Genomic DNA, 10,077 nt, shown 5'->3' on the forward strand with positions numbered 1-10,077 from the left:
CATTTTTAATTTTGTTTTGAGTTATCTTTGTGAGGCTACTTGTAAGCTATGACATGTTTTATTTGTAAGCTATGAGATGCTCCTGTTTCTTGTTTTCTTCAATACACAGATTTATTATCACCCTTGAATTTATTTTGACGATAAAGAAAAGAATTATTTCATTTTGGATGGAAACTTCATGGATAGCTGGATAAAAAGATATTTTAAGAAATTAATCTTGAAAATGGTAGACGCTTACTCCTCCGGATCCATTAATGATTCAGGATTAAGTTTTAGTTTTAATTCACAGAGCGTGATGAAGTTTAAAAAATTCAAATAGTTTAAAAATAAGAATTTTAGATTTTGTAATTGGTTAATTATTTAGTTATAATAATTTTATTTATTTTTTTAATTAATGCTTGATGTTTGATAGGCCAATATAACATGTAAATAATATCTATAAAAAATTAATTTTAGTGGATATGGAGGCTTTTCAATACTGAAATAAATATCCTTTTTAAAAAGAAAATATAATAATATTTTAGAGACATGCTTTACAAATATATATGCATTAGAAAATGAAGATTGTGAACCTTTATAAACCTATATCTTGTCTTTTTATAGAGATAAGAAACTAGAGTGTAATTTCATATTTACAATATTTTGAGTTATATTGTGAATTATATTCTACTCATTTTACCCCGCAAAAAGATAAAAACATGGCGGGTCATGAAAGACTTTAACTCATCTAATGGTATTGACGAAGTGTAAACTTGTTTAATCAAACCTATTTGTTATAAAGTAAATCTCGTGAGATTCAATATAAAAATCTTTTGAATTAATGATGTTAAATTCAAGTATTATGCTTAAATCCATAAGTATAGCAAATTTGACCATGCCCGATGACAAAAAATTTTGGGCTCGATACTTTTAAGAAATATGCCTAAAGCCCATCTTGTTGACCTAACAATACATCATGCTAAGTTATTAGGCTCTTCAATACCCTTTAGACTCAGGTGATATCTTGCATTATTTATCAAACCTAACAATATATAAAATTAGTATTGGCCTAACTTTTAGTTCTGAATAGTATCAAACTCAAATAATCTACGGGTTTAGCAATGGTCGGACTCAACACATTTATAATTTAGATACTATTAAATCTAATAATAATTGAGTCTAACTATTGCTAGCTCTAACATATTTTAACTATAAATTTTTTATTATTTAAACTATAAATTTTTTATTATCTGAACTTTTTGATTTTTTATTATTCTTTTTGATTTTTGTTGATTTGATATTTATTGGAAAAAATTTATAAAGATGTACCTATAAAATCTTGGCCATATTGGGTAATATACGTTTGATAACTCTTATCCTTAAAAATCCTCCTAGCAATTCTTCCTAGAAAAAAATCAACTGAGCTGGTTTATAAATTATATTTTACAATCAATAATCATGTCATAAAACAAAAGGAAAAAAAAGAAAAAAACCCTCTCCAAATACGCGTGTGAAAACTAAAATCATGATCGTACATTAAATGGATCAAGATACAGCACGTCTAGAATGATGGGACTTGAGGGGCCCTCCAAAATTGTACAAGTAATATAGTGATTTTTTAAAATATATTTTACTTAAAAATATATTAAAATAATATTTTTATTTTTAAAATTAACATATTAAAATATTAAAAAAAATTATTTTTTTTTTTAATTTTAAATCATAAAAATAAACAATATCTAATGTCCCATCAAACTCTTGGCAAGGAGTGGGGACCCACAAAATGGCCGAGACAGTTTCAGTAACTGTCCAACCATCATGCCGTGCATCCATATCAGACGATCCAGTTTTGTGGGTTCTTGTCTGACAAGTAATCATGCAATCTAGAGAGGATAATCTGTGGGTCCTGAAATAACTATGGATTTGCTCGTTGACTCCCATGCATTTTTCATTGTGCGTTCGGCTCTTCTCCACTGGCATAAACCCTAATCTGTTCCTGACCTCTTGAGCGTTAGGAAGACAAGGAAGAAATGGCAGCCATGGTTCTGGTGCAGAAATTCTACATGATTCGGCAGGATGAGCCTTCTTTCTTTGATTTTGCATGCTGATTAATCACTTGAAGTCGGTGTTGACCCGTGTTTTGAAGATATTCAGACATGCTGCATTATTCATTTGTTTGCAAAGGTCTTAGCGTGATCCGTGAGACTCAAATTGATGATGTTTCGGATTTTATTATATGAAATATAAAGGAAGAAAGGTGTCATCTATTAGCTGAACTTGAATTAGTGGATGCTTAATCAGTATTTTTTTATCTTGTCCTTTTTGATAGATAATTGGCTCTTCTCTATCCAAACACTATTGTTTGCTTTTGCGTTTGAATTCATCTTAAAAAGGTGTTTATTTTAAGAAAAAATCAAGTTAATATTTTTTAAAAATGTTTTAAGATAATTTGAATTTGTTGGTGTTAAATATAAAAAAAAATTAAAAATCATCTTAACATATTTATAAATAAAAGACAATTACTAGTTCGAAATCAAATTCTCTTCTTCACTGCCTTTAATGACATGTTTTTCACTTTCATCTTGATTTGATGTGCTTGGAAAAGTAAAAGTAAATTCTAGATATTAATTATTTATGTTTGAACCGGAGAAGTAAGAGAAAAGAAGCAAGCAATTAATTGGATGTTTTTGAAAACGCGTGATTTCACTTTTTTTTTTAAATAATTATTTTAATGTATTTTTAAATAAAAAATATTTAAAATCATAATTATTATCACAATTTTCTTTTCTATAAATTGCTTCTAGGCTTGTAATTGGCGTGAGAGTCTTGTAATATTTTCAAATTAATTTACATGTTGATCTAGTTCTCATATATAATTAATATAGAAGGAAAAATTAATAGCACTCGACTAACATATATTTTTGTTTTTACTGTTCATATATCCAAATTAAATTAATTTTCAATAAACTATATCTCTCACTTGTAATAATGTAACCTATTAATTATCTAAGCGCGTTTGCTAAGGAGGTCCAGTGTTCTTTACTGATGTTCATCAATAATTAACGCACAATATTCTACTAATCAAATCATACTGCGTGCAAAATTGAGAAAATGCGCATGCCACCATAATTGATCTCATGACTTTGCCCTAGTTAAGGTATTGCAGTGTAGATTGTAAATTATCTATGCCCTTTCCAGGATTTCACGTCCCTAATATGGGTCACGGCAAATATTTTAAGGTAGAGATTATTTTTTAAAATTTTATTTTTTAAATATTTTTAAAATAAAAAATAAACAGACTCTTCATACACTCCAAGCCTCAGCCTCGATTCATACAAAGAGTCAAGTATTTATCTCAGGATGGGTCCGGGTTAATGGTTTGCCTTTACCCAAAAGCTTCCTCTCGGATTTCATACAGATTGAACATCATTTCCTGACAAAAACGAGGAAAAAAGAAAAGGATTCCTTTACGTCTTTGAATTCATTGATCGTCTTTACACAAATAAATAATCATTTTCTATCTTTTCATTACACGTAATTAACTCACTCCCTTTTAATCTTTTTTTATTATTATTATGTTTAATGTGCTGGACTTGGTTTTGTCCATTAAAAAACAACTTTGAATGATTTCAATACTTTTTTCCTTTTGTTTTCTTTTTATTGTTCATTGAAAAGTTCATTGAGTTTTAAACTAGACAATAAAAGAGTTATTTATCATTATCATATAATAATAATTAAACTTGAATCATATCATTGGAATTATTCTTCTTAGTTAAAAGTAGCTTTTGTCATGGGTATGTTTGGGAGCAGGTATCCTTTGTTTTTAAGTCTTTTTTAAGTATATCTTTTCCACTCAATAAATGAATGTTTTTTTATAATTTTAATATGTTAATATTAAAATAAAAAAATATTTTAATGTATTTTTAAATAAAAAATACTTTTAAAAAATATCAAACAAATGCTATTTCCACATATGTGTATTTTTTTTGCTTTATTGTAAAATAGTATTTCCAAACCCTCTTTTACATAAAAATGCATATTTTTTTTAAGCATTAAGTGAATCAAACTAGTCTTTTTAATAATACAGAAGTACGCATTCCCAAATAAAAACATCATTGTATTTCTTTTATGGAGTAGTTGGGGTGAAGTATACTATAAATAGGGTTTAATATTATGATAATAATTATTTTTAAAATATATTTTATTTAAAAGTATTAGAATGATTTTTTAAAAAATTATTTTTAACAAAAATAAATCATAAAAAATTAAAATACAAAAATAAACACAATTATAGTTATTTTAATCGACTCCCGTTTTTTTGTTTACTTTGGGTGTCTGGTAGATATGCATAGTGCATACCAAGCGACTTGACTCCACCGTCAACACGCGCAAAACTTCAGCAACTTTTGTCTTCGTCTTCTTTTCTTAATTGTTTTATCTCTTTATCACCAAATCCTAGTTGGCATCACGATCAAAGCATCATGCATGTTACGCTCCCTCCCGTGAACCTTGATCCATGCAGATCGGGATGAATACCATGAAGTCATGAACCATGTTTTTAATAAAAGGGCTCTTACTTTTTTCTTTTTTTCTTTTATTTATTTTGGAGCATCGGTCTCTTGCTTCCTTGTGTTATAGAAAACTTTCAACTTGTGGTATGCTGTAGTAGTCTTTTAGCTAGGGTGGCAATTGACCGAGTTGAGCTAGCTGGATCAATTGATGGCTGCGGTTCAATTGGATCTTCTTTTTTTTTTTTAAATAATAATAATGCAATTTGACCCGTTTAATCAATTCAATTCCTTAAGCTTGATTGCAATCAAATTAGTTTCTATATATATATATATATATATATATATATCAATGGTTATGGTTTAGGCATAGAAGGCATATCTATAAAGTCAAGTCTTCTTATTTTATGCTGAAAAGTAGAAATAAGAAAATGCTAGGAAAAAATATCATGTGGTTTTGTCCATTTTCATTTAAGTGATCAGGTCAATGCTACAGATGTTGTTTAATACTGCAGTACAATTATGTTTTTAAATTTTTTTGAATTTTTTATGTTTTTTTATTGTTTTTATATATAAATATTAAAAATAAAAATATATATTATTTCAACACATCTTCCAATAAAAATATATTTTGATAGTTATTTACATACACTAACAAATGTCTTGCAACGTCATTTAAGTTGCTGAAGGTGCAATGATAATTCCGACATGTCAATTTTCAGGAATTATACACCGGTTGACACACATACACGCATGTATACGAACTCGATGACGATGACTCGTGGGTGCGCGCTCCACTCACCAGCATACGCATGGTGCTCCTTTTTTTCAATTACAGATCAAGTATATCAAAGACCGGCTCCCTTTCGACGTCTAGATTTATCAGGCCATAAAATTCTGCAGAGCACCGCCGGCCCAGATATTTATCATAATGAGGGGACGGTTTTTCCATATGGTCATCAACATCGAGTTCATTCGTAACGTCGAGTCTAAGTCTGGATACAGTTAGGTCGATATACTTCTCATGCATGTTTTCGTTTCGGATCTATCAGAGGAAAGTTATCAGAAGGAAGCTGATGCTGGTTGCTTGTTTAATATGAGCCGAAAATGGATTTAATCTAATATTAACTCAAAGCTAATCCAAAGATGCTATAATCATTTTAAAAAAACACCAATGTGATTGGATGCATTATACTAATGTCTCCTCCTAATACATAGATTTTCCAACGAGCTAGCATTATACATACACTATCTACATGCACACCAACCCCTTGAAGAGGGGGCCAAACAAGAGAAACAGTAGGTAGGAGCAATGAAGGCTTGTAAATTTAAATAAAATCTCTTGTCTCGTCTGGATGCCATGCAAATCAACAGATAAATTGGGAGTCAGGACTACTTTCATACAGGGTTAGGAAAAACATATTAGGTATGGACCTTGGTACTATTGTTAGGTATGGTGTGACCGCTTTCAATTAATTATTCTTAATTTGTTAGGTCTTTGTTGGGTTAATTATAGTTTTCTCAATTAATTCTTGGCTAGAAAATCCTCCACATATATCTCTCCCAGTTCTTTCTTTCTCGACCATTATTTTACGTTGCAACTTTGTATTTCCGCTCCAACTGTGAAGGTTCACAAGCCATTCCTTATTGGTCGAAGTTTTGAGTTATTTTTTATTGCCTCCTCGGTGGAATGGGATATCCTTGTAGTCAGTGTCCGTGTGGGAACGTGGTTTTCCCCCAGAAAAAGTTAATTTTTTTTTGTTAAAAATAATTTTTTTTATATATTTTCAATGGTGTGATAATATTAAAATTATTTTAAAAAAAAAATATTTTAATATATTTTAAAATACTGGTATGACAATATATCTTGAAATTGGTGTTTAACTAATGGCTAGAAAGCAGGAACAAGGGTGTCGAGGAGTAATTATTTTTTAAAATATTTTTTATTTTAAAATATATTAAAATAATATTTTTTATTTTTTAATAAATGTGAGAGAGGGTATTGTTGTAGTTTTCTAAAAGTATTTTTATTTAAAAATTATTTTTTATTTTATAAAAATTATTTTTAATATCAATATATTAAAATAATCAAAATATATTAAAAATTATTAATTAATAATAATAAAAATTAAATTCTTTTAAAAATACTTTTAAAATATAAAAACAAACAAAGACTTTATATAATGGGTTACATCTATCGATTGGAATATAGTTTTTTCTAGAAAATCATCTATGGCTATAGCTCAAAAAACACGCTTAACTTCGAAGTAATAAAAAAGATTCTTAGATATACCTGTAGTCAACTTTGATTTTTCATTTGAAGTTGTCACTTATAAGTTGTCAACTATTCTTATCTCGTCTAGATTTAAATTTAATATTTCTCAAACTATCCAACTACAGGAGTTGCTTTTAAAAAGTTAGGGTTGAATTAGTGTGCAAACGGTAAATTTAAGCCTTGTAGGTAGGTGCCTGTTTGAATTTATTATCAGTTAAAAACATGTTCTGAGTTGTTTTAAATGCGTTGTTTGTCAATTTAATATATTTTAGCTAAAAACAAATATTTTTATTTTTCTTTAACAAATCCAGATATATATATATATATATATATATAAATTTGAATGAAAAGTCGATTACAATAAATTTTTGCTCTTTAATTGGTTAGGAATTCTCATTATTGATTTTGTATCTCAAAATAATAAATTAATTTGTATATTTAAAATGACAGTTAAATAAAGTTTGGTTATTGTCTCAAAGACAAAATAATAGAAATAAAAAGAATATATTTTTCTCTATTTTTCATTCGAGATAAAAAAAATTGCACAAAACTTTATAAAAATAAATTTATATCTTTATTTTATAACTAAACATAATGTTTTTTTTTTCCCGGGTGTTAAAATGATGACCAGAACCACCTTTCTTCTTTCATCCGTTGATGGGGGTGTGGCGTGGGCTTCTATCTACTATTTTAAAACACCTACAAGGTATAGAATAGAGAGCCCTGCCCAGCTCTTACGCCTTGAAGAAGTACCCAAAAAAATGATAGTACACGGTGGTGTTTGTCAATGTAGTCTGATTGTATTTTTAAGAAAAGAATTCATTTTTTAGTCCCAAATTAATTGGATTATTTTAATGTATTAATATTATAAATAAATTTTAAAAGTAAAAATATTTTAAAAAAATAATCCCTACCATATTTGAATAAAATAATGGTTATGCACAGGAGAGCATACACTGCAAAATGGAATGCATGGGCACTTCCAATGATTGGAGGCTTACAAGAGTGGGAAACTATCATAGTCATGGGTGCTGTCCATCACAGTAAGCAAATTAATATATAATTACAAAAGTTTATTAAAATTATTTTTTTTTTTGAAAAAATTCGACTGGTAATAGTTATTAGAATGAAAAGTTGATGGTTGGATTACAGTTATCTAAAATCTTTACTTGAAGACTAATAATTAAGTTATGATTACTGGTTTTTCAGATGTCTATACCAAAAAATTATACTAACCATTGGAATTGGGTGGGATTTAATTTCAGGTTTCAAATAAATCCAAAGCCAAGCACAGACCAATCTCGTTTACCCAAATTAAAAAAAAAAAGAAAAGAAGAGGGGAAATCCCTTGTCATATCAATCCAATTTCCCTCTGAATAACCTTTTAATTGAAGTTTTTCAAACACTATCACCTTCATATATGGTAATTTAATCCGTATGATAAATATTAATTTAGTTTGAATTGAATAAATAAATACTTTTTAGATAATTTAATAGAAAATATATAATAGGTAAGATATGAATATTATTAAATATGACTTGAAATCTAACTGAACCCTAACTTGAAATATATATTTATAAAATATTTAGATTTTTTTAATACAATATAATATATGAAAATCTCAAAATTAACACAAAACATGGATGTATACCATTTCTAATTATATATATATATATATATAACCTTGTATAAACATATTAACTATTTTAGTTTTAATTGTATGATAAATAATAAATACTAATATAGATATCCAAAACCCATTTGATAATTTAAAAATATCCAAATTTTTATATAATAAATAGAATATAAATATTAAAAAATCTTATCCGGGAATACCCATTTCAATCCCTGCCTCCAAATCTGCCTTTCTTTGTAATTGTGTCCGCAAGAATTGGTACTCTCTCATTTCCTCTCCTTATTATGGTCGTAGCTTTATAACCCTCCATCTCAATCATCAGTGCAAGCACTACCCATTTGCATTTTTCATCAATTATTGGACTGAATCCAATGGTCATGGACTGTTCACTTTTTCTGTGGAACCCATGCTCAGATCTTGTGGATTGAACTCATCTATCCCCATGGGAGAAATGGGTCGGTTATTGTTTTAGCCACCTTCGATGTAAATTTGAAAACCCAGAGAGCCAAGAGAAGAGAAGACGAGAGTAAATGAAAAGAGAGAGAGAAAAGAGAGGAAAAAGAAAAAAAGTAGAAAGGTTTCTTTCTTTTACAATTGACTCCGTCTGGTCTGAATTGAATCTAATCATATCACTCAAAAATTTTAAAATCTGAACAGATTGAATAAGAACTCAAATTAAAATTTTCATCAGTTCAACCAGAAACTCTGAGTCAATCTCTAAGTTTTGAATTTTCTGGATCTGGCCTTGCAGGGATAGATCATGTCACGTAACAACTTGTGATGGAAATCGACACTAGAGATTGGACAGGAGTACAACACTATAGATGAATAGCGAACCCAACAAGAGTTCCATGCTAACTTTGTTGAAAATTCATGCCGAAAGCCCAGCATAAATCAATGGATGACAAACACAGCGAAGGACAGGCCAACAAGGCTCCCAGTTGTGGCAAATCATCCAATATTTGCGTTGTGAATTGCGACAGTTGTCTCCAATCAAATCAAAACCACTCCCAACTTCTACAGGCTGCAGTATACTCCCACGTTGAGGAAAAAGGGAAACGCTTTATACTGACGTTGGTGTGTGTCGAAGGCAAACCCCGTCTGAGAAGGACCTGGCTTTTCCTAGTTGGAAGGAAAGCAGCCCGAGTAACCTCACAAGGCCTGCATTTATGGCAGGAAGCTTTGTGAATGGAAAAGATTCCTTTGATCTTTTCATGCAAAAGAGAAGGGGCTATGTCTACGAGGCATACGTGCCTGGTCTAAACTACAAGACCCAGAACTTCTTTCTTCCTTTCGATGTATATTACTCAACATAACAAAGAATTAACGAATAAATAGCAAACCTTGTAGTGCTTTTTTCCCCTTCGTACTGGTTACCGGAGAAAGGTCCTGTTGAATTCCCTCTGACACCTTAGCTCTCACTGTGAATTTGTCAATGAAACTGATATCTGAAGAGCAAGGTGCTAACAAGATACCCTGTAATATACAGGGATGAACTGATTGTTAAACCAAACGCAATTGTCTTCATCAGTCTGATGAGTGGAGTTTTAGGGACGAGTCTATCTTTATCAAACTCGATCCAACCTCTTCGGAATGGTTTGGCTGGGAATCCTCGGTGTCTTGGATTGGTTTTGGTTCCATAATTTTAGAATTGTTATAGATAGATAGATTCTAATTT

The sequence above is a fragment of the Populus euphratica genome, unplaced genomic scaffold (genome assembly GCF_000495115.2).
Source record: "Populus euphratica unplaced genomic scaffold, PopEup_1.0 scaffold8.1, whole genome shotgun sequence".
NCBI lineage: Eukaryota > Viridiplantae > Streptophyta > Magnoliopsida > Malpighiales > Salicaceae > Populus > Populus euphratica.